The sequence below is a fragment of the Sciurus vulgaris genome (assembly GCF_902686455.1).
Source record: "Sciurus vulgaris genome assembly, chromosome: 4".
Classification (NCBI taxonomy): domain Eukaryota; kingdom Metazoa; phylum Chordata; class Mammalia; order Rodentia; family Sciuridae; genus Sciurus; species Sciurus vulgaris.
In genome coordinates this window covers 106,075,657-106,082,472 of record NC_136464.1, presented here as the reverse complement: position 1 = coordinate 106,082,472, position 6,816 = coordinate 106,075,657, and positions in this window count along the sequence as shown.

Genomic DNA, 6,816 nt, shown 5'->3' with positions numbered 1-6,816 from the left:
CATTTTAACAGCAGTAAGATCACTAAGCAACTGGAGTTTTCAATGTCACTATAATTGGATGGGATCATTATCATACATGTGCATCACTGGGTAAGACATCTATTATGCAGTGTCTCATAGCAAAATATTATTATCTCTTATTCAAACTTCTTTGCTACAAATTTTTCTCTCTAATACAGACACTTAAACTTTAATGTTTATAAATTAGAAAAATTTAAAGTTGCTAAATTGATAAACATGAGTGATTTACATAATTTGTGGCAACAGTTAAGAACAAAGTCTACAGGAGGAAAGTATAGATTCATCGTATTTACTATAATTAGAATTTTATAATGTAATTAAAGCAAACACTTATTCTTTACACATGGTCTGATACATGTCCCATAATTTTGATAAAGTTTAAAGTTAACAAATAAAACTTGATCCTTATGCTATGGGCAAGAAATACCAATTGTAGAGACAATTATCACATCGTACTCGTTTTCTTCAAATCTAACCACATTTTTATTTTGGGAAGATAAAAACTTCTCAAAGAAATGTCTCTTTTTAAGACAATTAATTAATTTTGGGAGATTTTTATGTAGGATTAGAAAAACATTTCATACCAAAATGTTATAGTTTTCTATGAAGTATAAAATGTACATCTCTCAATGATGTGTATCCTTACGTTGCAGATTGAAAAAAAAATTGAATTGTCACCAAATTTTAAGACTACTTTGGCAGGTGACATAAATATATGATTTAAGAAACACATAGGACCTCATTTTTATTAACTTGATTTGTATGTATTTATTTTGTTATTTTTGTTTAGTTTTCAAAATTACTTGAAAACTATATGTAACAAAATTGAAAGCTTATGATTTTTGCATTTTCAAAAATGAAGAATTTTAATAAAACAAAAAAGAAGAAGAAGGAATAAAAAAAGAAAACTCTGAAAGTCATTTTAGGAATTCCAGAGCTTAATTGGTTACCATCTTCCATCTCAAAATGAACTGTATAAAATAACGAGAGGAATATAGACTAATATTTAAACAAATGAGCTGAAAACCTCAGGTAACTGAAACATGTTTCTGAGTGTAGACGGTCTGCAGTAGCAGGACTGTGCCCCAGGTACAGTGGTCGGAGACACACCAGGACCTATGACAGCTTCCCAGGGAGCCTTGTCCTCCTTTACGCTCACACTGGGAAACATACACCACCCTCCCACCCACCCATATTAATCACAGAGCACCTTTCTTACAGGGAAAAAATCTAGACAGCTCCAAAATTCTCTAAATGCTAATGGAAACTGAAGGACATGAATCCATACGGAGTTTACGGAGCTATCTCTATCCAGGAATCCAAAAAAAAAAAAAAAAATTATACCCCACTGCTGCTCTTGGCTTGGTTAAGCCCCTGATGGTGGCTTGATTCTCTCACACATACGGAAAACATTAGATTGTGTTTATTGAATGTTTTACATTTAAGTATGATCACAGTTGTACTTAGTACTTATGTTATTACATGATAGCATATTTGACAAAAAATTTATCAGTTTTTTGTTTCAGAAGACTGAGGCAGGAGGATCACAGGTTCAAAGTCAGCCTCAGTACTTAGCAAGGCCCTAAGCAACTTATTGAGATCCTAAAAAACAACAACAACAAAAAATGGGGAATCTGGAGATGTGACTCAGTGGTAAGTGGTTAAGCACCTCTGGGTTCTATCCCTGGTATAATAAATAAATAAGTAAATAATCATTTTTAAGACTTCTAGTGCCTACTTTGGGCTCATAATGACTTACGTTAAGAATTTATTTGTGAATGCATGTATTTAACATATTGGTTATATTTATAACAGCAAATCTTCATTTTATATCTTTGTAACTTCTAAATTTTTTTTCCACAAAAAGTTCTTTTTAAATGACACATTTTTTACTACCCTTATTATGATGAATCCATTTATTACCTTCATCCACCCATAATTACAAGGTATGATTAAAATGTACTGATAATCTCTGCATTTTAAACAACCCACATATAGTTTCCACTCCCCCTGCCTCAAAATTCATCTTTATCTTTAGGAACACTAAAAATAATTCTTAATTTATGCAGATTTAATTTAGTGTTTTATGACTCTTCAACTAGAATACATCAACATATGATTAACTCTCTAAGGTCTGCCTTTCAAATGATTGATTTTTAAAGTTATTTATGTATGTACAGTTTCTCCAGGAAACGCAAAGGATTTTCCCTTGAGGGTTTTTGAAACACAAAAGATATCACTGTATAATTTTTGCAAATGAACTTTTTTTTTTTTTTTTTTTTTTTTTGGTGGTGCTGAGAATTGAACACGGGGTCTTGTGCTTTTGAGGCAAGCCCTCTACCAACTGAGCTATCTCCCCAGCCCCTTAATGTGGTTTTTAAGGCACTGACTGGCATTGTGTCAGTCACCTCCATAAGTCATGGGTGTTGATTTTTTAAAAACATTATTGGTTTATTAAAGAAAATGGTATCATGGGCCCATATTCTCTTCATTATGAAACACTAAGTGGTTAGAGGTTTTAAAGTAGTGGCTCAGCTAGGAGAATCTGTTTTTAAAGGATTAACTTTAGACTTCTCATCTAGAGCATCTGTTTATAATTTTAGGACTATTTGGGAAATAATCAAAAATACACTTTTTTTTTTTTTTTTTTTGTGGTGCTGGGGATTGAACCCAGGGTCTTGTGCTTGCCAGGCAAGCACTCTACCACTGAGCTATCTCCCCAGCCCAGAAAATAGATTTTTTATTAGACCAGCCTTTACTTAAGTTCTTATAACTTAATGATGATTGGCACAGGTATGTCACTTATGACACTAAAATTATGTTGACATATCAATGCCACATAAAATATATTTTGTATAACCTTAGGTAAAGCTAACTTTAGTTAGGTAAAGCTAACTTAATAAAGCATGCTTGCCTGCTTATGCTACATTATCATCAAACTGGCATATGGTTGTCATTTAATTTCTTTCTCATTTACGATTGATTATTACTTTCACTCTCTCCACTCTACCTTTACATCAATTTCTTGGTAGTATTATAAGCATTACAACTATCACAGAAGAAAACATAGAGTTTTAAGTAGCACTCCTAAATACAGGAGATATGTGTCTACCCCTAAATTGTATATGGGGATAATGACATTCTGCCCTTCATATTTAAGATTCTGCAGTGGCAGCATGTAACAGATTGGATTGTATTTTGTTCCATTTGTGATACCCTGTTTCCAGAGGCCTATCAGACTAATGAACAGCATGGTTATAGTCTTACAAATCTGACTTGTAAGAGAATTCAACATACTATAATTATTTTTAAATAAGTTTACATACAAAAACTATGTTTTTTTCTGTTCAACCTTCTGGTGAACTTATCACTTGTTCACAATAATGCTATTGTAATCTGGATTAACTCTTGCTGGCATAATTTATTTATTTTTATTCTATTGTGGCTTATAGTAATAGATGTCACGACATCATTGGGTCTGATTGTACTTTGAAGTGTCTGAAGCTAAGCCAGCTGACCCTAGTCTAAGAGAAAATGTGTGTATGGGTCCAGGAAGCTCTCTCTATCATGTTCAGAAGTACTATCTGCAGATGAGATGTAGGACTGCCAGCTGCATGGACAATCTCAGAAAAGCTTTCTATTCCTTATGCCTTGGATGGAACCACAACGTCTAAGTGGTATTTATCTTCTTCATATGACTGTCCAATGTAATTAAATTGATGTAATGACAGTTCCATTGTGTCAAAACACTCCATCAGTGTTGCAGTGTCACTTCAGTTGATTCTCAAACTGGCTTAAAAAAAAAAAAACACCAGAAAATCTCACTGTTTTCAAACAATGTCCTGTGGATTTGCTTCTACTCGAACTTGATAATGGAAACTTTTGCACCAACACTAAAATTTCCCATAATGAATGTACTAGAAAAAAAATCTAAAAAATATGCAAGTGCCATATTTTGAGGTAAAATTGTGGATAATAACCTTACTATTAAAATTGAACATTATAGTTCAAATTATGGGGTTTTATAGTTCTATCAACAGAAGATGTTTAACTTAAAATAGTTAACTTTACAAAATGTTAGACTTAACATTTTAACATTTAGAGCACTAAAGTATAAATTATATGTATATTTGTTAATTTTTAATTTGAAATGAAAATTATTTTCAGTCTTCTGTTAATATTAATCCAGTCCCAACATTAAAATAGGACCATCAATTATTTATGCCTTTCTTCTGTAATTTTCTATTAGAAGGCAGTTCCTGACAGTCTAAGGTTCAAGCATCAAAATTTCATCTCAGATCTCTTTTCTCTCAGTACATGGAAATAATGGATATGAAAATTATCCTCTTTGCTTTTGGTTCAATGAATTACCACCTTTTCATTTTTATCTATAAGGAAAAGGTAAAACAAATTTCTGTTCAAGTTCTATGCAATAACTTTTCATTAAAATCTAAAAGCTTATTTTTCCATTCATTTTGCTTAACCATGGAATTTTGAATTTCTACCCTCTTGTGCCTTGAGCTTAGATGTTTCTAGCAGATGAGTGGTAAAATTCAAGATGTGTTTATCAATATCATGTGCATCAATCAGAAAGAATGGAAAAGGAAACAAAGAAAAATTAAGGAAACACACATAATAAATGTAGGAAGCATCTGTACCCCAAGGACTGGGTCCAGGGTTTAGAAAGTTGGGGCCTGTGAGTTAATTTCAGTTGTTCACCTATTTTTCAAGGCAAATACACAATGAATTTCATCTTTTTAAACTTTTATAAATTGTCTAAATATACTATAATTGATTTCTCCTCTGGGTACTTAAAATACTTGCTATATGGACTTCTAATGAAAATGTTGTCAACCTCTGAAGTAAGAAAGAAATGAAAATGTTGGAGTTATAGTATCTAGAATCCTGGAGAACAGACCTTAAGGAGCTGGGTTTGTCACCCTCTACTAAACCTCCTGAGGGACTTGTCTTTAGGATGCTTCTGACAAGGCAAAATAAGTTGATGACTAGAGTCAGCTGCGGCTGGCAGGCTGCAGGACATTGTTGGGGTAGTGGAGAGGAGCAGTGTGCACAGAAGCACAAGTCCTCCTTGCCTTCCATGTTCAGGAACCTTCTATTCTTCTCTACCTGTCTTTTTCAGAATTGAGGAGCTACCTTCATGATACTTGGAGCTTTGATATCTAGAGCTGAAAGAATTTTACTTATTAACTTACTTGATATTCTGGATAAGTCTGAATTATCTAACAAGTAGGAAGTATGCTTTGATTTAGGTGAGATAATTTTCAAGGTAGAGGGGGTGATGAAGACATTCTTAAGAAATACATTAAAACATACCTGAGGCTATTATGTTTTCCTTGGCTTCTACTCTCATTCTAGGTTATATATTTACTGTTAATGCATGAATATTGATAACTTAAGGGTTGTTTGATTCTCTGTAGTCACTTCCTTTTATTCAGAGTAAAGAATTTTGCTTTTCACCTAGTCTGTTTGCATAGGTACACAATTAGGGTTATAGAAAACTTAATAAATACTAACTACATCTGTGTTAACAACATCCTTATTTTATTTCCCTCCAAGCAATTCACACAGGTCAATCAAATTAAGCATTTGGTATTATTATAACTCAGGATTTTGCTTTTAGAAAAGTAATGCACAAATGAAAATTAATGGAACCAACCATCACTTCCTCTCTTCTACCCATTCCACTGAATCATAAGTGAGCATTTATTTGTCACTGGATTTACTAAGCAGTATGCTCTCTGAAGTGAACTCATTAAATTTTGGAAAAAAAATGTACAATTTGAATCTTACATATGTTGTCATAAAGCAATTTTCTTGGAAAACGGGAGAAATAGGTATTATATTAATAAGAATAAAACTGTGGGGGTTAGGTTGAGTGAAAAATATACCAAGGTTAAGAGGTATGTATTATTCTTCTAGGACTACAATAGCAAAATGCCACACACCATTGCTTAGTCAACAGCATCATTTTTTCAGTTCTTGAGAATGGAAATCCAAGATCAAGGTGAAAGTAGGGTTAGTGTCTGGTGAAGATGGGCAGCCGTCCTCCTTCTATGCTCACATGACTGCTTCTGTTTGTGTGGAGAGAAAATAAGTGACTCATTCTAATTGGAATGTTCATCTAATGGGATTAGTGCTCTGTTTGTAAGACATCAGTTAAGCTCAGATTCATCCCCATAGTCCTCATCCTCAAATGCAGTTATGCTGGAGGCTAAGGCTTTAATACATGCCTTTGGTGGGGACACAAACATTGAGTCTATGACAACAAAAGCACAACAAGAGATTACCTGTGCATGCCTTTTATCTTCTTTAGCTCTCTAGAAAAACATCTTCTGTTTCCTTTCAGCAATTATAAAATGTTACACGATGAAGTCTGAAACAACATCTTAGTTTGAGATGTTATAACAAAGTTCCATATACCATGTGGCTTATAAATGATAGAAATTTATTTCTCACAGTTCTGGAGGTTGAAAGTCTCCTATCAAATTGTATGGCCAGGACAGTTCTAATATGGGCCCTTTTCTGGATTGTATACTCTCTGCCCTTTCTTTCATCCTCACAAGAAAGAAAAAGGACTGGAGAGATCTCTAAGGTTTCCTTTATACAGGCATTCCATTCCTAAGGACCCCACCCTCATGATGTAATTACACCCCCAATGCCGCTCCTCTAATACCATTACATTGGGGTTTAGTATATCAGCATAAGAATTTGAGGGGGACACATTTCGTACATAACAAAGAACATGAGCACACTAGATCAGAAAAGATTCACATT